Below are 22,202 nucleotides of genomic sequence, written 5' to 3'. Positions count from 1 at the left end.
CACGCTGACCCAGTTGTCGCTCCACCCAGATACAACTCTTTGCTTGAGGAGGCAAAACAAAAAAAAACCTCCCCAACAGAGAGCGGAGTCGTCGCCTGTCCTCAGAAAAACCTCGGGGCAGCGTCCTCCGTCCCTCCCTTCCTCCTCCGATCGAGCGACTTTCTTTCTTCTTCGCCTTCGTCCTCTGTATCCGTCTGTTTGTCTCATCTCTTTCTCTGTGTCATTGTCTCTCACCCAGACAATCTGATCGATTGAAATGTAAGATAAAAGCAAAAAAGAAAATCTGAAAAGAAAAAAGCTGAAGAAAAAGAGTTGGAAAGAGGAGTTTTGTAAGATGAATGTAGGAGGACAAGAAGAGACAAAGGAAGAAAAAAAAGACGTAAAAAACATTACATAGCAGGACGATGATGGTGAAGTCAATAAAAGACAGAAAAGGAGAATTCAACTTGCATGTTATTAGTTTAACTAGTTTAGTTTGCTCTCACAGTTCAGGATGAAGCGAGGTTGGCCCTGGGATGGAGGTGGAGGCGGAGGAGAGGGGAGCAAGGTTGTGAAAATGGATAATTCCCAAAACTGAAAACACCCCCAAAAATGTAAAAACACTTTTGATGACTCAGTTGCATATATTTTATTTACATGATGCAGATTTTGATTCTACGGCTCAATCGCAACAACAAGGTTTAAGGAGATAGTTCAACATTTTGGCAAATTGGCCCATTGCCATAATCCCTATAGTAATAGCAGTAGGTTTCTTACCTTCAATTGTCTGTGCAACCTATTTTTAGAACGGCGGAGCAGAGCCGCGAGCTGCTCAGAGCTACGCTACGGAGGCTAATGGGATTTCTTGGTTTCCCTCATCAAACTCATCAAATACACAATCCACCAACTCCAAAATGCTCTGGTGGACAAGTTGTGACCTGCACATTCACCACGCTATGAGATAATAACAGAACGTTACGAGACGGAGTTGTTTTCGAGGCAACTATCCCTTTAAATTTTAAACCAGAATAAATCATAGTTTAAATTTTTAGATTGAAATTTTGCTGCAAACTAGTTTAATTTAGTTAATTAACTTAGTTTTTTAGTTTGCATCAGAACTCTAAACCCCATTTTAAACTGTGATCTTTAACTTTGAACCTTGGGTTTCACTTTAAAAATGGACGTGTTTTTGAAATGGATCGACCAAAATCTACCTCCTCAAAGAAAAACTGACAAAAGGATGAGGATTGATTCTTGATGAGATAGTGGTCATCAAAAGTTTTTGGAGCTGAACAGGCTCCACAATTTTTAGCTGCCTAGCAACATGTGACGTTTAGTTTAATCAGTGCCTCCACACCTCCACTCAAACAGGTCCTGACAACATGCAGATTATTTATACATTCATTTATCTGCTTGATTTGTTATGTTGATAGGCACACTTATCCCCGATCAGTTTAAATGGATAAACTTGGCTTTACCAAACTGATTGACTAAACTAAAACCTGTTTTTTACTGAACTCTCATTGAACCTTGTTGGTGTGTTTCAGTCTGAGGACGTAGGAAGCAGAAAGGGAGTAAAACTACGTCTCCTATTTCAGATTTACACCCATAGCCGACATCAGATGAGTCAGACCAAGTTTCATGATTTCATACAGATAATTTAATTCACTTCGGAATAAAAAATCATGTCTCCAAAATCCACAACACAATGTAAAAGGGTTAGGGTTATGCAGGGTTATGCAGTTGCATATATTTTACGGCGTCAGTGACAAACAAGAGTCACATGAATGTTGCAGATTCAATAATTTGTAAATATGCAAATCGATTTTGTGCGTAGGCCAAGTTTTCAAGGTTAATGAAATGCAACACAGATGTCCAGATGTTGCTGTAACACGCTGCACATCTTGGACCAATAAGCCACGAGACCTACTGGGCATCGTCTGAGTTTCCCCATGCAGGTGCTGTAAACATAAACAAACTCCTGCCTCTTACTTTGCATATCGACGGTCAGGCGTGTGTTGGCTCTGATCCACGCTGTGTGTGTGTGTCAGTTTACTCATGGTCGTTACTGGAACGTGTCAATGGCTTAAAAGCTCAGTGAAGATATTCAGGTCCAGTTCTACCTGTCAACTGTGGTCGGCCGGTGACTTATGGCGTCTCTAAATAGCACACACATGGAAATATGAATTGGCACAACTGACATCAACATGTGTTGAGGCTTCATGGGTCTTTGTTCTTTGGTTGTCTGGGTCTTGTCGCCTATCTTTCATCTTTGCCAATAGGAAATAATAAACAAAAACTTCCACCCAAACTGTCAAGAGAGCTGAACTCACCAGAATCCGATCCGTTTTAACTCCTTTAAAGGAATAGGTCACCAAAAAATGAAATTCATCAGTCATTATTGACTTTTTTATTCCTCAAAGTGCATCTGGAGATAGCGCCCGACACAAAAACGTCCATAAAACTACACAAAAACCCGCTAATATTCCTCCACACTGCTCGTCTGCTGCAATCCAAGTGTCCTGAAGGTATATATTCCAGAGTTTACTCAAAACTACGCCATTTAGGACATTTTTTACAGCCTAAACGTGAACGTCAGAGCGCAATACAGGAATGTTTAGGCTGTAAAAATGTCTTAAATGAAGTTGTTTCGAGTAAACTCTGGACGATATCTAGTAAGGAGGATTTTTAGTTTTATGGACTTTTTGTGTCGGGTGCTATTGACTCTTATATAAGGATTTCGTTGGACTACGAACCGGCCTCCCGGGTCTCCAGATGCACTTTGAGGTATAAAAAACTACTCCGGAGTATTCATCAGCATGAGGGTGAGTCAATAATGACTGAATTGCATTTATTTGCTGAACTATTCCTTTAAAAACCTCTTCACCTGTTGCTGCCTCCTACAAGTGGAAATAAAAGACCGTTAAACAGTGAATTAAAAAAAGAAATACCAGAGATTATTTCTTCTTCTTGCCGAGGCATGAAGGTCGATGTCCTGCCTGTGCAACTCCAAAACATTTAAAGCTCAGCTCAAAGAATAATTGACGTGGAAGGTGAGCAGGTGGATTGATCGGCATCTCGGAGCAGCTGGGTGAAAGGCAGCATCCTGTCAGACGACAAAAACCTCAACAGTGAGACAATAACACACACACACACAGTGAGATAAACACATACCGGGTGCCATGTGGACAAGTGAATCATCTTCTGAGAAATAAGGCAGAAGACTCAAGGATGGTTGGTGCTGTGCGATGCCAACAATGATCCAGACTAAGGGAAAGGTTTTGTAGACCAACACACGTTAGTTTGATGCATTTGAGAATGAAAAGAAGAACAAATCTACACATTTCTCATTACTTTCTGTATTCCACTTCCTCTCTGTCCCTTTAGGAGACCAGCAGGTTTGAGTCTGCTCACTCTCCATTAGGTGAAGTGCAGGTTATTTTGTTCTGCAGTCGCCAAAAATAAATATTGGAGCCATTTTTCAATAAGGGTCAGGTCCTCCAAACAGTCTGATATCAACGTGACATTTATCAGAGCCACAGATCAAGAGACAATTAACTTTATTTGTGGCCGATCTCTCTCGTTAGATCACTCGCTCACAACACCTCTCCTCTCTCCTCTCTGTTGGTTTTGGCTTCGCTGCTGCAGACGACACTTCACCGGTCTAGAGTGAAACCACTGGACTCACATATTGTCTCACCTGACCTTCTGAAGCCTTTCCACTATAGTGCCGTTTAAAAAGCTGCAGATGTCCCGCAGCCACATTCACACGCTGATTAAACAGCAGAGACAGTTTTGGGTTCAGTATCTCACCCAAGGACGCTTTGACATGAAGGAGCCGGGAATCAAACTGAGAATCCACTGTTCTGTACGCTATGTGTGTGTGCTTTTTAAAAAAAGAAAAAAGCTCACGCACATCCAAAATGTAGCCAAGTGCTGAGTCCAGGAAGGTAAAGGAGGGAACTCACCACACTGTATTCTCCCAAAATGTTCAATAATTTATTAGAGGATTACATGATAAAAGGACAAGGACAACGTTTCGAGTGTTTGGCTCTTCGTCAAGTCAGTCAATTAGAGCGGTTGCTTTCAGGTGTTCTTCATATGGTTTTCCAAGATCCACCCATGGGAGTGGATAAGAAAGAACACAGGTGGGTGACGATTAAAGATCAAGTCGTTCATAAGGAATCCATAGTAAAACAATACAAAGTCTATAGATATTCATTGGCATCACAAGTATTAGAATGGACACAGGTCGTCATATTTGATGAGAATAAGGTTGGTATGGGGAAAAAATATAAAAAGAAATAAGACGGCAAAAATAACTTGCTTCTTAGGGAAAGGGAACCCCTTATATACGTATATATATATATTTTTTATTTCCATACCAACCTTACTCTCATCAAATATGACAACCTGTGTCCATTCTAATACTTGCAAGGCCAATGAATATATAGATTTTGTATTGTTTTACTATGGATTCCTTATGAACTCTTGATCTTTAATTGTCACCCACCTGTGTTCTTTCATATCCACTCCCATGGGTGGATTTTGGAAAACCATATGAAGAACACCTGAAAGCAACTGCTTTAATTGACTGACTTGACCTGACTTGTCCTTTTATCATGTAATCCTATAATAAATTATTTTACATTTTGGGAGAATACAGTGTTTTTTTTTTTTTTTTAAAGGCATAAAAAAACAAGGTGCTCAAGGAAGCCACCACATATCCAGGTCTAAATAGCCAAACAGATGATTTTTACTGACTCTTAAACCTCGACAATCCCAGAAAAAATCCAGAGTGTCCTGATAAAAATAACACTTAATATTTCACATGGACAAACTGGGCGTTAGAGCAGCAGATAAACACACACACACACACACACACACACACACACACACACACACACACACACACACACACACACACACACACACACACACACACACACACACACACACACACACAAACTGTATTAAATATATTTCTGTTTTCAGACAGCGTCATAAATAAAGTTGCATTGAATGGACAGGATTTGTAATTGCAAATTTCAGTGATATTGACCAGAGGTGCACTCAGTTTTGTTGTGTTCTGGATTTAGTCGATTTGCATGGTTGTGTCAAACACACACAAAACACACACAAAAGCAGATTATTTTTGATTTTTGACGTCTGAGTCCTCCGTGGATCCGAACCTGAAGTGAACTGACCTCCATCTTGACAGGAAGTTATTATCGAGCTTCACACAATATGCTGGTTTTTTTTATTTTATTTTCACATTTCACTTTTAATTTGTTTTTTATTTTTGATTTAATTAAGTTTGGAGGAGGAACAAAACACGAAAAGACAACAACAACAAACTCTGAGTCAAAGGTTCTGCAGGAAAAACGTGGACGAGCTGCAGCTGAAGCTGAAGAGCCTCGTGGGGACGACGACGCGGCGTCTGATATGAAAAGCAGGGAAATTAAATATGTTCGTGTCACTTAGTTTGTTGTTTGTACGATTAAAGTCATTACGAGACGCAGCGGCTCTGCCTTCCTCTGTTGTGACAACACCAGTAAATTGAGTTTATAAAAAGCTGCGTTTAATGACACAGTGTACATCTGAGGACCAAACACACGTCTCTGTTTGACACACTGTGCTTCTTTTCTTCTTCGTTTTTACCGTCTCTCTCCCTTCGTGTACATAATTTTTAGACTAAAGTCCAGAATCTGAGACCAGTGCGGCCACATCTGTCCCCAGATCTATAAATAAAAACTGTGAGGACAGATGGTGTTAGTCTGAATCAAGAACTTCTTCTCCAGATGTTGGTGAACGTGAGCGAGACGTGTGTCATCAGCGAGTCGTGTTTCACACCTGCCGCCACTCAGAGACGGACACGAGACAGGTGCAGAAGGAAAACATGCAAAACTACAACTGCATTTTAATACGTTTCTCTGTTTTATTGTTGTATTTTTGTAGGTGTGTCACATGTTTTGTGCCTGGCATGTTCTCCTTACAGTCCAACACTAAGTTAATTGGCGACTCTTCATTGTCGTTAGGTGTGAATGAGGTTGTTCATCTCTACATATTGGACGTGTGATGGACAGCGTGTTCTGTTTTTTAATATATTGGAACATGATGGAAATCATTTTGTCACTTTGTGATTCAAGCTATTATTAGCTAAGAAACCTTTTTTATTTAGTAATTTATCTTTAAAGCTCCTATAATGTATAAAAAACAGATAACTGTAAATTCTCAAATAAAAGCCGAGTCTCAAATAGACGCCTGTCTCCTACTGGACAGGTCTGGCTACAGGTTTGAGCATAAATAAAAGCATCTCTCAATTAGAGAGGCAATTTCTATTTTCTGCAAGTTCTTGTGAATGTACAAAACCGCAGTTTCTAATCTGCTTAATTCACTGGACTGGCGCGTCCAGTCCAACTGGTCCGGCCCATTGATAAAGTCAATTTCCTTCTATGCTTACTCTTTTACACAATAAGATTAGAGTGTTTTCTCCTCTTTGCTGAGCATAAGATTTGTCTGAAATTAAATAAAAGCCCGTCCCAGATGCCTGTCTCAAATATAAGCTGGCTCAGTTCGGCAGTTCTATCAAATAAGAGCCTGAGCTTCTACTTGAGAGTTTACGGTAGATGGTGGATTACTCCTTTGTTTGTACACAGATCAGATCTAAGTTTTGTATCAATACTGTAAGTATCAAAGCCACAGCCTGTATTCAGAAACTGAGCCTTAAAATGAATCGTCACAACTGCTCTGACTTTACGATGTAAATACCTATACCATCTGACGCTTGCAGGATTTGGTTTTTATCTGAGTGTTTTACCTGAAATCTACTGTATTTTCATTAGATCACTCTGAAGACCAATCAGCCAATCAGAAGAAAGACTCAGAACCTCCTCTCTTCTGATTGGCTGATAGAGATCTGTCGTTACTGTATACTTAGATCTCCAAAGAGAAGCTGAGAGAGGCGATGTAAAACTACACTGAGATGGTTTTAGGCTCTTAAACCCACAGATATATCTTCTCATGGCTCAACATTTCAACTAAAAACACAGTAGACATGTAAAAAAAAAAAAAAAAAAAAAGAAAAAAGAAAAGAAAAAATGTTGTTTGCTCCACCTGGAGTCACCATCTACAGCCTTAGAGACCAGATGTTACTATAATGTAACTACTGAACTTCTATTTCCAAACCCACAGCTTCACAAAACATAATAAAATGGCTAAAAAGAAAAAAAAAAGTGCGTAAATCAAAAAGCTAAAAGCCTCCACATGCTGGTCTGTGGTCTGAGGATCCCTGAGCTCCAGTCTCTCTCTCTTTCTCTCTTTCACTCTCTCTCTCTCCACATCCTCATTTGTACAATTCATCGTGTTGGTTTGAAGAACAACTGAACCGTTTGGTTTTTCCACCACAGAGGCAGAAGTTGCTGCTGCAGTTGGCTCAAAGTTCTTTTTCTTTTCTTGTGTCTTTTGAAACAAACTTTTTTTGCTCCAAGTTCATCTGATTTTCTTCAGATAACAGAATCCATGCAGCCTGTGTTCAGACCGAGAGGAGCAGTTTGATTTATGTGTCAGTGCAACGATCTTTTTTGATTTAGTGTCCATTAACATATGGAGAAAAGATGAATGAGAGAAAGTAGAGAAAAGACAAACTAACTTCATTTTCCTTCTATTGTCTTTTTTTTTTCTTCTTTTTTTTTGGAGTAAATCATTTTCGGTGTTGTAGTTTTTTTTATTTTTTTTGTTATCGTCTCCTAACGTTGCACCATCTGGCTGCACAGAAACTTTTTAGGTTTCCAGTTGACAGTGTGGGAGGGGTGGGGAGGAAATGGTGAAGTTGTCTTCTTTCTTAAATGAGATAAATTTATGTTTTTGATGCCACGTTTGGGAGTTTTTTTTTTTTTTTTTTTGGTTGTTGTTTTTTCTTTCTTTTTTTTTTTGCTGCAGGAGAGTTTTGTTCTTCCTCCGCTGAGAGAAAAAGAAGAAACAACAGCTGGAAGAGGGCAGAGAGGACACACACACACACACACACAAAAATTCACATTAACTATCTTTTTCATACTGACACTTTTTTTTCTTGCTTTCACACACACACAAACGCTGCACTCAGTCACACTTTGCATCTCTTTCACACACATATTCACACATTTCTCATTTTCACATTTTTTTGCCCACACACACACACACACACACATTAACTCATCCATTTCTCTTAATCTCACGACATGAACACACAATTACTCACTTACTCTATTCTTCTCACTTTGTTTCTCTCCTCTCTCTCTCTCTCTCTGTCTTTTTTTGACACACACACATGCAGACACACAGACACACACACAGACACAAACACACTCACAGACAGACAAACACTCATTCGCAGGCTCTTGGCAGATGCCGGGACGTCCCTGGGGGGAGGAGGAGGGTTGTGGTTGCATTGGAGATGTGAATGTCTCTCTCTCTCTCTCTCTCTCTCTCTCTGCCCGGGGCGAGCGGGGCGGGCAGTGGGTCGACCTGAATCTCAACTCTAAAACCTGATACTGGACGTACAAGTTGACTGTGTGTGTGTATGTGTGTGTGTGTGTGTGTGTGTGTCATGAGACGAGATCCTCACACTAAAGACAGCATCATATACACTGGGGTTCAAGGTATGTGTTTTGTGTGTGTGTGTGCAGGTTGTTCTAACACTGAAAATCTCCTATCGTATTGATTACGTAATTACTGCTAAAAATAACAATGATAATACAGTAATAATAACCTGTCATAACTTAAAATGCAGCTCAAAGTCCTTAAAATGAGGAGAAAATTAGAAGCATAGTCATAAAATAACAATAAAAGCTGAAATTTTACATTACAGTAAATGGAAAACTAAGGAGTACAATCTCAGTTCGCTTTGATTTTAAAGGAATAGTTCAAGAAGAAAAACGCTTGATGTAAAGATACTACGTAATCAGAGATGGATGGATCACAAGACAACTTAATAATAACTTACTGTAATAACTTAGTAAATTGTCCTGTGTTTTAGAGAACGTTTTCTACAAAGCTGTAAAAAGTGAAGAGATAATCACATAAACACACGTGAACAGCTCCGCTAGAGTTTGTTACTGATCAGGATCAGAAACATGTAATCAGGAAATCCGTCCTTCTGCCTGAAACACTCCCAAACAGATCAGAGGTCAGATCTGAACCTGCTGCACACACCACCTTCATGCTCTGATTGTGTGTGTGTGTTTAGACTGTAGCTACTACGGAAGCTGGATCGTCCCATTTTGGAGGCTCCTTCAAATGCATCAGTTAAAGGGATAGTTTAACATGTTGGCAAATTGGTGCATTGCCATAATCCCTATAGTCATAGCAGTAAGTTTGTTACCTTTACAGTAATTGTCGGTGCAAGCTATTTTTAGAACGGCGGAGCAGAGCCGCAAGCTGCTCAGAGCTACGCTACAGAGGCTCATGGGATTTCTTGGTTTCCCTCATCAAATACACAATCCAACAACTCCAAAACGCTCTTGTGGACAAGTTGTGACCTGCACATTCACCACGCTATGAGATAATAACACAACGTTACCAGACAGAGTTGTTTTAGAGGTAAATTCATGCAAAACTGCTGATGTGCGTTGCCTTCAGGGGCAGTTTTTCAGCAAGCAGTCTATGTATTTACCTCTAAAACAACTCTGTCTCATAATGGTCTGTTATTATCTCATAGCGTGGTGAATGTGCAGGTCACAACTTGTCCACCAGAGCGTTTTGGAGTTGTTGGATTGTGTATTTGATGAAGGAAACCAAGAAATCCCATGAGCCTCCGTAGCGTAGCTCTGGGCAGCTCGCCGCTCCGCTCTGCCGTTCTAAAAATAGCTTGCACCGACAAGTAAAGGTAACAAACCTACTGCTATGACTATAGGGATTATGGCAATGGGCCAATTTGCCAAAATGTTGAACTATCCCTTTAACAACAAAGGTGAATCCAAGACTCATAGCGCAGTGTGTGTGTGTGTGTGTGTGTGTGCAAATAATAGTTGAAGTGGAACAGAAAGTGGACACTCTGCCAGAACAAACACCCCTAAAACACACACACACACACACACACACACACACACACACACACACACACACACACACACACACACACACACACACACACACACACACACACACACACACACACACACACACACACACACACACACACACACACACACACACACAGACATAAATTGAAGTTACACTCCCTCGTTCTCTCTTCATCAAGGTCGCTGAGCCGTTTCATCACTGGGCGAAGCGATAACGAGCTCAGAGGCAGGAGGCAGAAAACCTCACCTGACCTCCTGCTCCATGTGACCTTTGACCTCTCTCTGTGTGCTCCCTTATTTCACACTTTTACAGCATTGATCCATGAGAAAATTAATAGATGTTTCACCAACTGTAATTCATGATAAATTCAAGTGTTTTAATGTTTTTAGATCTACACGTTACACTTTCATTTTCCTGAAGATGCTTTTTAGAATAATAACCTGACACCAATCGATAGAAATCATCAGTAACGATCACTGAACTTTACTTTAAATTCTAGTTCTAATTCTAAATCTAATTCTAATTCTAATTCTAGATTCAAAAGCAGCAGGGCCGGCCCAAGCCTCCATGGGGCCCAAAGCAAAATCTTTATTTTGGTGTTCTCTATTACTGCCAATAATACTATTTCATTTTTTACTCTGCAGGTTTTTACCCATCTATGGTTTTTATTCTGAAATGGCACCAAATTCAGCTAAAAGTGCACCCTGGGGTTGATTTACATTTAATCTTCAAATTGATATAGTACCGGGATACTGAATGTCACCTATAGGTCCTAACCTATAGGACTAAAAGTAACAAATTAAACCAACAGACAATGCATTTACTGTAAACACATCATCTGCTTTTTAAATTTTTTGGTTTTAAATACTGTATACTGCAACAGAAAAGTGCAACAACAATTTGAAATGCAACAATAATTGAATACGTTTTTTGTAATTATGCAGTGTTTCTCTAAGGATCGACAAAAGTTACGCACTGCAATTTAAAAAGTTACTTGCCTTATTTTGTTTCTATTGTCTTATCTATTTCCATTATTTTATCCTATGCTTTTTCACAGTTTTCTGTATCATGTTTTCTTCATTTTCGATTGCTTTATTGTCTCAATGATGTTGTATTTTGTGAAGCACCTTGTAACCTTGGTTTTGAAAGGTGCTATAGAAATAAAGTTTATTATTATAATTTGTCCTTGGCTCTGAGAAAGCAGTATAGACATCGTACTGTAACTGTGCGTATGAACATCTCGCAGTATCATGAATAAACAAAACCTTTCGATTGTTCTTGTGTGAAATTACAAAAAAAAAAAGAAAAGAAAAGAAAAAAACAAACTCCAGAAAGCTGAAGTTGTATTTTAAAGATGTGTTTATTTTATCTGATCTGGCACCTTGATATCCTGCGAGGAGACTAAGAACAGCTCAGGCTGCTGCTGCTGTTGGTGGGGGAGGAAGAGGAGGAGGAGGAGGGTTTCCACGCTGAAGCATCGCCTCACTCACCAGCTGCCAAAAATACTGATGTGCTCAGAGTCTTTCTCTCCTCTGACTCTACCTCTCTCCCTCCCTCCGTCTTTCTTCTTCTCTTGAAAGAACGGGTTGAAAAGTTCAGTGTGAAATCACATTTCCGTGCGATATAGAGCTGCAGTCAGGAATGAAAGCTGCCGTGCCCCCGAAAGCTCTGAATGTGTGTGTGTGTGTGTTCGACTAAGTGCTTCCAGTATACAAGAGTGTGTTTATCGTTCTGCCTTTTAGCTCTATATTCATGCAGTTTGTGTGTGTGTGTGTGTGTGTTCCCCTCACCGAGCCAGATATTTTCCTGTGAATTGCTCCATTTAACAGAAGGCCGCACGCAAGTGTATATGTGTGTGTGTGTGTGTGTGTGTGTGGTTGGAGGCTGCAGATGAGCATGTTTCCGCAGCGACGCAGATGCAGTGACACTCAATTCCCATATGGGTGCTGACACTTGGTGTGTGTGTGTGTGTATGTGTGTGTGTGTTGGAGGTTTGAGGGTGGAAACGCTCCTTTGACAAACTTGACAAACACTCGCTCATCGTCAGGCTGAGCCGGCGAGCAGCAGCAGCAGCAGCAGCAGCAGCAGGTAACTGTGAGGGCGGAGGGGTGGAGGACACTGGAGCCTCACACGATAAAGATGCTGTTTACCTATATTTACCTTCCTGTCAACAACAAAAAATCCCATTAAAGCAACAAAACGTGTGTGTGTGTGTGTGTGTGTGTGTGCGTGTGAACAACACAAATCACACAGGCTCTCCTCTTTGCAATTCAGATTTCGGCCACTTTCATACTGTACCTGGTTCTGGATCAGACACAGATCACAGATGATGTGGCTTCAGTTGTTAAAAAAACCCCCCAAAAAAGTCACTTTAGATCGACAGTCGTCATAATTGTGCACAGGAGGAAGCCACAAACACTCAAACTGCTCCTGGCACCAAAGTACTGTAGCAGTAAACGCTCTACAAAAGTTCATTTTTGCTCATCACCTGCTTCCACTGCACAACGACTTACTGTAAAAATGAAGGCTCCCAGCTGTGGCCTCCATGTTTGATTAGAGATGGGTACCTTTCACATTTGAATCAATACGGTACCGGTACACAACGATACCTGTTTCGGTACTCGGAAAGACTGCTACAGCCATCACTATAGTGTATAGGTTAAAAACAAAAACAAATGAAACGCAGTGCAAATTCTACAAGATGCCGACTTTCATGAGAACGGGAGAATATTCACGTATTGACAAGAGGAGACTTCGTCCTTGTTTAGATGTGCTCTCATTATGTGAGGAGGACTTAATTGAATGGTACTGCTGCAATGAGAAGCGGTGCCGTTAAAATATAGAGGATGGCTGTTTTTCAGTCGGTGATTTAAAACGATGGGCTGGCGGTCGCCTACCGCTCTTTCGGTACCGCTTCTCATTTCAAATGATGGACGGGAGTGAAAGAGAGAGAGAGAGAGAGAGAGAGAGAGTGTAAGAGGTGGTGGTGGGGCTGGAGAACTTGGAGAGAACCTACAGCGGCACTGGGAGAACACACAGTACAACCTCCATCCAGAAAAGACCAATGGCTGGGAACCGAACCCAGAACCTTCTTGCTGAGAGGTCACAGCACCACTGTGAGGCAAATTCAGGGACAAAAAACTGCCCCCGAGGGGAATGCACATCAACGGTTTTGCATGAATTTACCTTGAAAACAACTCTGTCTCATACCGTGGTGAATGTGCAGGTCACAACTTGTCCACCAGAGTGTTTTTGGAGTTGTTGGATTGTGTATTTGATGAGTTTGATGAGGGAAACCAAGAAATCCCATGAGCCTCCGTAGCGTAGCTCTGAGCAGCTCACGGCTCTGCTCCGCCGTTCTAAAAATAGCTTGCACCGACAATTAAAGGTAACGAACCTACTACTATGACTATAGGGATTATGGCAATGGGCCAATTTGCCAAAATGTTGAACTATCCCTTTAATGCCTGCAGTCTTACCAGCTTTAAACTCTGCTGATACAGTCCAGATCAGCACCAGCATGAAAATAAGCAGACAATGCTCCATAATGTCATCTATTCGCCTAAACTCACCAATAACCAAACAACATTTGTGGCCACGTGACTTTTGTTTACAAGTTTTGGACCGTTTGAGTTTGGTCTTTGTGAAGGCAAACCGGACCAATCAAAAAATTTCAACTGTGTCACACACGCGTTGGTTTGAATCAGATAACTGACCCGAAAAAACCCCGTCAGAGGTTCAGGTGGAAACATCTGACATCTCCAGCTGCGGAGAGCGGCCTCTCTGCTCTATACTATATAAATCACTCTATGGATGAGTGGTTTCTTCTTTTTCTCTGCTCCTCCTCAGTGTAACGTGCATCAGTGTGTGTCTTCCTCAGTGTCCTCAGTGCTGCACTTCATGCTCCACTGACACTGATGTGTAAGTGTAAAGATTCACAAAATACCTCAGTGTCATGAAGCTAATTATTAAGTCATTAAATCCAAAATGTGCCAAAAAGAAAAAGAAAAAAAACCCAACCAAAAAAAAACACCACACGTTCCAGTTTGAGCACGGTGAACACGGTCCGGGTGCTGCACTGTGCCCTCGAAGTTTAGTTCCACCTTTCAGTTCTGTCAACACCACACAATTAACGAATTACAAAAATAGTTTTACGTGTTTGTGACTTGATTCAGACTCACACAGGATAAAAAACTGTAATTCCTATAGTTAGATTAAAAAGAAAAAGTCTCAGTCAACTTCTAAAACAGTTTCACTTTAGCTCTTCTATAGCAAACTGAAGGAAAGTTGTGTATTTATTTATAAGGGAGTATTTCATTGGCAAACTAATCCACATTTGATGCTGTACTAACTGGAGATGGTTGCAACACTTTATTATATTATATATTATAATTTTTTTGCATCCCTCTTCTTTTAACCTGTGTTAAATGTGACAATTATATATGACATAACGTCCACAAGGTTTATTTAAATGGAAGAATTTAGATGCTGCAAAGTGTCCCTGGACGAGATGCTGCATCCAAAATTGCCCCTAATGTATCATCAGTGTGTCAACGGTGGGAAAAAAAGAAAGCACAACATGTATTTAAATTGAGTATGAATGTGTGTGAATGTGTCTGTAAAGTGTTTTGAGTGGTCGTCAAGACTAGAAAAGCTCTATATAAAAATGTGATCCATTTAGCCACAACACAAATTAGGGACGGCTACAACCTATTAAAAATACATTAGATTCCACTAATGAGCTTTTTGCTTTTTGTCTCAACAAGGATGTGTTTTACATTACATTATGGTATTATTTCTTTCTACAGTAACTTGTTTTGTCCATATTCTCTTCAGTCTGTATGTTAAACACAATCTGAACCGTGTTTACCTAAAACCCCCTCTTTCCTTCTTCTAATTTCTTTCTGTCTCCAGTCCCCCCTGCTGTGTGGACGCCGGCCTCCACAGTTTGTTTACATGCGAAACAAGTTGCTAATTGAGCTCAACCCGCGGCTGCATCGTACACATGTGGATATTAAAAAACCTCAGCATCTTAAACGCTACAAAATGTGTGATATAACGAGTTTATGAGTGCGAATGATGTTTTTGCTGCTGCTCAAAATCCTCCAACCAACCACTAATTCTATTTTTATCTCAACCGTGTTTACATCAAAGGATGTTTTTGGATATTTTCTTTCTTTCTGAAAAAATTGCCATTAAAATGTTCAGTAGGGATCGTTCACACAGAAGGAGAAGAGAGATAAAAGAGTCTGTGGTTAATTTTCCTCCTGTAGTTTTTTTAATTACAGGTGTTTTTTTGGTTGAACATTGGTGAAAATCAAGCCGTCGTAGTAATCCAGAGGTGATGCATTGGCCTAAATATTTATGGCGGCTTGAATACGCAGCAGCAGCTTTCGCATCAGGGGCTAGTAAACTCTAACAACTGCTTCAGTGGATCTGCTCAGCGCTGACCAGTTACAAGCTGCGGTTATAATGGGAGGCTCCCAGTATGGAGCTGAGGTTATAATGGGAAGCTCCCAGTGTGGAGCTGTATGAATGGGAGCCGGGCTGCTGCAGCTCACTAACCCGCTGCGCCAAAAGGGTAAGAAATAAATAATAAAGTGCAGCAGGATGGCTCTTCATGGGTTTCCTGGCGAGGCCCAATATCTGGTCTGTTCGGTGTAAGTGCCTCTCTGTTGACGAGCAGCCGCCCATTAAAACATGATTCACATGTCAGTTCAAGCTTCTGATTAAATTTCTCATAAACCGAGGCAGCTGAGGAACTTTGCTCTGGATAAATGGGTGCACAAAAAAATACAAAAAATACAAAAAAACAACAGATTTGGAGCGGAATCTTAAGTACAGTGAGTCATCATGCACAGCTGGAACGCCTGGATGTGAAATGAATATATGAGCTGCTTTTATGACGCTAAACTTATAAAACAAAGTTCAATTTAGATGCAGCCACGCTCTCAACATGAATTTTTTTTTCTGTTTTCATTTTCTCGTCCAAAAAAAAACATTTGTTACGACTTGTTCCTTTGCTTCTGTTTGTTTCTCCTCATACTAAATAGTAACTCTGTGATTCTGTGACGTGCGTTTCATCATTTTGTACAAATTGTGATATTCGCCGGGTGAACAACAGGAGGAAGCTCAAAGAGAGAGATGGTTTTTTTTTTTTTGTGTTGTTTTGTTTTTACTCACGTACAAGCAACACAACACAAAAAGGTTTTCGAGCATCCAGCTCGTCTTCAAACGGCTGAATGAGACTGAAAAGTGGGAACGCGGAGAGCTCGAGTCCCACGGTGCATTTAAACCACACAGGAGCGACTTCCAGCTGTGCAGGCGCTCAGATGAGGATGATGATGATGAAGTTATTACTGTATCCACATCTGCACGGGGCTGGATGTGACGTGTGGAATGGAAACAGTAAAAAAAAGGTTTGTAATACAGGTGAGGTTAAAGGGATAGTTCACCCAAAATTGAAATTTCACTCATTATCTACTCACCCTTATGTCGACTAAGGGCTGGGAGAAGTTTCAGAGTTATCCGTGGCTTCTCTGAGTTACAGGGGGTCTCGGCGTAGCAGTGCATGTCCATATAACGGTTGCAAATGGATACCAACTGTCTTCGTAACAAAAAGACACACTAAAAACATCCAAATACCTCCATGCTGCTCATATGTAATGTCTGTCTTGTATTGAAGCCCCGAAATGCGAAATTGTCCCGAAAAACATTAAATAAGTGGAAGAGGAGCTTCCGCTACAAACAAGCTTGAAATATAGACTTATTTAATGTTTTTCGGGACAATTTCGCATTTCAGGGTGTCAATACAAGACGGACATTACATACAAGCAGCATGGAGGTATTTGGATGTTTTTTGGTGTGTCTTTTTGTTACGAAGACAGTTGGTATCCATTTGCAACCGTTATATGGACATGCACTGCTACGCCGAGACCCCCTGTAACTCAGAGAAGCCACGGAGGACTCTGAAACTTCTCCCAGCCCTTAGTCGACATGAGGGTGAGTAGATAATGAGTGAAATTTGAATTTTGGGTGAACTATCTACTATGAAGTGTTCGTGTTTAAACAGGTGCGGTCATGTTCCAGGGAAGAGAGGAAACCCGTCTATCATCCAGCCAAGACAAATGTTTATATACGGAGGAAGGAAGATGTCATAACCACAAAAACAAAACAAAAAAAGAATGAATGAAAAAGTTCATTAACATGCAATACAATGGATCTTATCAAATAATAAAACATTACATAAAATTCTATTTCTCTTTTAAATTGCTTCTGTACTTATTTACCAATCTTTTAACTCATTTATTTACACAGCAATTTCAATTTGCACTTTATTTTATTCATCCATTTAGTATTTATCCTTCCATTTTCCTATCCCATTTCCACCAAACCTGTTTAAAAAGACATATTGTATTGAGTGAAAGTAGAAGAAAATTAGTTCTTCTTTTGTTTTGTTTCATATTTTATTAATTTTACCCTTTAATAATATGGTTGTCAGGCCTGACTCACATTGTGATGTTGTGTCTTTATATTCTAAAGATGTTTTCCTTTAGTTGTAAAAGTTTAATGTGTGTACTATCTGTTTGTCTACTGCTTATTTCATCATGTTTTCTGCTCCAAATAGTAAATAGAATAAAAAGTATCTGTTTTTATATTTAATTTTATATTTCTTTATGCAAATTTGTTTCACACCTACTGGCGGTGAGAACAGCAGGAAGACAAGTTCTCTTTACACTGCTTCACTGTCAGACATCGACTTTAGGTTTAATGCGATCAGTGTCAGAAGGTTTCTTATTATCATCCAGGACTCAACGACAGCGTCAAATTCTCTTTTATATTTTAGTTGGCACAAAAATAAAAGTCATTTACTTTGAGTTTAACTATTTATGCGGAGTGTAAAGGAAACGACAGCCCGTTTGACAGCACTACACCAAGTAAATAAACGGTCACTTTTAGTCAAGGGGATAATTTTAGAAGCTGAAAAAACTTGTTTTGAAATGTTTTCAGCAGCACGTCTTTATATTTTCACGGCATGTGTTTAAGTGTGTTGTTGTTGTGAAGTTGCTTGGACTGAGTGGCTGTTTTGACAGTAGCTCTCCATGCGTGCACACATAGCATAAAGTCCCCGTTTCACCAAGATTTCAAAGACTCTGTGTGGCGTCGTCGTCTTCACGCTGCTGAAACAAGACGTTTAAAAATCATTTACTTTTCAACAGCATTCGATCCAGTTTGAGCCGCGGTGATGACGCGCTGCAGGGCGATTGTTCAACTTTTAACATGTAAAGTGTAGAAATGTTGTAACTGAGTTCTGTTCTATTTATTTTTTTATTAATGTTTAATTTAAAGACACATTACAAGACAGTTACATGGACAGTTATGTACAAAACCGTATGGGACGAAGGGCGGTTATAGAACAAACAAACACACAAACTGGGACAGAACAAACCAGAGATTGGAGGGTGGAATTACGACCGAGGGGGTGTTGAGCAGGTATATTGGGTATATTGGAAATAAAACAAAAAATAAGGAGGATAATAAAATAAAGAAGAGGGAATAAGAGAGGGGGTTGGGGGAGTGGGGAATGAATGATGTGAGATAGTGTTTTGAGGAATCAACTCTGGACCAATTGTATGAATAGTGACCAGGTTTTATTGTAGTGGGTGATATTGTCTTTCATGGTGAATGTGAGTTTTCCCAAATTTGAATGTTCAGTTAGCAGATTATATAGCCTGACAACCAGACTATATCATTAACATGTCTAGTCTGGCAACGACCGGTAGACCTCGGCTCAATCCAGGGGGCGGGATGAAGGCTGTCTTTCAAACTGCCTCTGCACGCAATAGGGTAGCGCTACGACTAATCAGAGCAAAGAGCAGGATGACTTTAGCCTGACAAGCCAATTAAAATGTATGTCGTCATCGCGTTAAGCCCGCCCAACGACTCTCTAAACAGATAGAGCGCTGTGATTGGTGAACACAAACGGTGTTCCAGACTCAAAAAGTTCCTATGGCTCGTTTCTAGACCCACCTACGGAACAGATATATTTGCTGCCGCTAGGGTAAGTCTAGATTTCTAGGCTACAGATTATACCAATGCTGTAGTGAAAGTTTTGTTCTGTCTTTCCAATTGAGTAGTTTTGTTTTTTTGGCCATGGTTGTGGAGATGAGGATGAATGTTTGATGATGTTTTGGGATTGGTAAGTGGGAAATGTCACCAAGTAAGGCTATGGTGGGGTGGATTGGGATGCTGAGGCCGAGGATCTTGGATATCTCTCCCATGACCTCCAACCAAAATCGTCTAACTGGGGGGCAGTACCAAAGTGCATGGGGGTAGTTATCTATTGTGGCTGGGCATTGTGGGCAGGTATTGGTGTCGATAAGTTGCTTTTTTCTTTTTCAAAAGCAACTCATCTATTCCATACGGACATAATGAACTTTCATAGTATAGGTATTGGTGTTAGTGAGGCCCATCAGGTGCATTTTATGGGTGATGAAGTGTGTTCTGTGTAATACTGAGTTCTGTATATTGGTCACGAGTCAGTGCTGAACAAATCTAATGAAGTGGACCAGTGAGGAAGCCACTGAAGGTAAACACACCTGTACTTTTGACGGTACTCTCAGTCTCTTCACCGTCTCCTCTGGGCCTGGTCCAGATGAGACTTAAGGTCGTCTACGGTTCTTCCTCTTAGTCGAAGGATCTGGTCCTGAATTGAAATGCAATAATTGTGTTTAAGACCCTGTTGGTGGAAAAAATAAATAAAAAGAGAGAATACATTGAATCCTGAGTCTTACCTCTGACCTCCACGAGGACATCTCTCCCCGAAAAGAGCGTCTTCGCTATGAGGATTGATAAAGTGTCTGATTATTATTCTGCGCAGAGCGAGTGTGTACGCGCGGGAACTTCAGCAGCTTCAACTTTTTTTTTTATTCCTGCTTCACATGCAACGCCCTGGCTGCACCTCTGCTCGCTCTGTATTTAGAAGCGCATTTGTTTCGTGACGAGCTTTGGTCACAAGTACAAACAGCTCTCTTTCTGGTGCCTTTGAAGGCGTCGAGACAACAAATCAAACTGCCATGTTTCATATGTGGAGTCATGTTTGACCTTCAGATCGAGGTTCAAGTTCAGAGAAAAAAAACAAAAAAAAACAACTCCAAACAGACTTCACTCGTTACCTCTGCAGGCTTCATAGTTCATCAGTGTAAATCTGCAGCTGTAAAATATCTCATGGAGCCTGTTATTTATTTATTTATTTTTCTTTTCTTTTTTTTCTATCTCAGGCCGTGCAAATGAATATGCATCCAGGATTTTGGTCTATGGGAGGTAAACGTACAGAGACGCCGCACTGCTGGTTACACAAGCAGAAGTGATGCAACGACCCAGAGTCGCTCTGAAGAAAACCAACATCCAATTACAGGTCAAACAGTGATGTGTGTGGAGACACAATTACACAACGTCTAATTGCATAAGGCTTTCTGAGAATTTCTGGCCATGTCCCGCCGTCTAACTGCAAGCATTGAACGTACGGAAGGAAACGGCAGCTGTGTCTCTCTGGCCAATTAAGACACAGACACGTTACGTAACGGTGTTTGCTCCATATATGGCAGCAGATCGCAACCCGGTGTGTCGGCTACCGTTTGGTAATTTGACCGGGGACTTGTCGCCGGCGCTCTTATTTAAAGAGCAGCGGCAGGATTTTAGGGGCTCAAACCTGTGATACTCAGTGTAAATCCTTGCACATCTAAGCTCATGTTGAATGTTTTAGGAGATACAGCAGCAGGTTTGAATCCCTGGAGTAAACCAGAGAAATCTAGGCAGAGATTTCTCCGGGGACTCCTTGCCCTAAGAGTTTTTTTCCTCTTCAGTTTTTTATTCATGCCGTGAAGCTTATCTGAGCCTGTGTTCTTCTTTCTCAACAACACCCTGATTCACATTCACACAGTTACACTCCGTCACTCCTGGGAGCTGCAGAGTACAACCGTAGTCTGATGCTCAAGAGCCTCACAGGGGAAGCTGACGGAGGGGGAGGGGGGTGGGGGGTGGGGGGAGGCCTCAGGTCCAGATTCCCCAGGTGGATGGTGGATTTAACCCAGTAAGTCTTGCAGCCCACAGGCATGGTGGGCTGCAGGCGTAAAAAGAAAGAAAAAACGTAAAAACACAGCCGGCTCACAGCAGCATGAGACAGGAAACGCACTTCAATCAATCATATTCTTAACAAAATTACAAAGAGAGCAAACTTTAAAGGGACAGTTCACCCAAAATTCAAATTTCACTCATTATTATGTACTCACCCTCATGTTGACTAAGAGCTGTGAGAATTTTCAGAGTCCTCCGTGCCTTCTCGGAGTTACAGGGGGGGTCCGCACAGCAGTATTTGTCCATATAATGGTTGTGAATGGATACCAACTTTCTTCGTCCAAAAAGACACACCAAAAAACATCCAAATACCTCCATACTGCTCGTCTGTAATGTCCCTCTTGTATTGAAGCCCCGACATGAGAAATTGTTCCGCCGGTGACACAGGAAGAGCAGTGAACTGAGACACTTTGAGCTTCCACTACAAACAAGCTTGAAATATAGACTTATTTAATTTTTTTCAGAACAATTTCTCATGTTGGGGCTTCAATACAAGACGGACATTGCAGACGACCAGTATGGAGGTATTTGGATGTTTTTTGGTGTGTCTTTTTGGACGAAGAAAAGTGGTATCCATTCACAACCATTACAGTATATGGACAAATACTGCTGCTTGAATTTTGGGTGAACTATCCCTTGAACAGCCCTTATTTAGTCAGTGCAAGAATAAAAACCTCCAAGAAAGCCAATGCCAAGATCTGAGACCACTGACTGTGATAATGCAAAAAAAAAAAGATACCCTAAAAGTAATCAGATTAAAAAGATATTGTGAAGCTGTTTTAAGCCTGTTTTAAACGTCTGCACACATTGTCCATCTTGCAAAAAAAACAGACAAGGAATACTAAGGATGCAGGGAGATGTGCCAAACGGAGGAGCGAATGTGATAACTGCTGCTTTTCTTGAGCATTCATGTGTGTCAGAATCAGGCTTTAGGACTGTATTGTGTGTTGTAACATCTTGACACACAACGGGGTGTGCGTTTACATAGAAAACAATAGCCGTGGGGGTTTTGACACGTCCCATTA

This window comes from Trachurus trachurus (genome assembly GCF_905171665.1).
Source record: "Trachurus trachurus genome assembly, chromosome: 11".
In the NCBI taxonomy this organism is placed as follows: domain Eukaryota; kingdom Metazoa; phylum Chordata; class Actinopteri; order Carangiformes; family Carangidae; genus Trachurus; species Trachurus trachurus.
Note: the sequence above shows the minus strand (reverse complement) of the source record.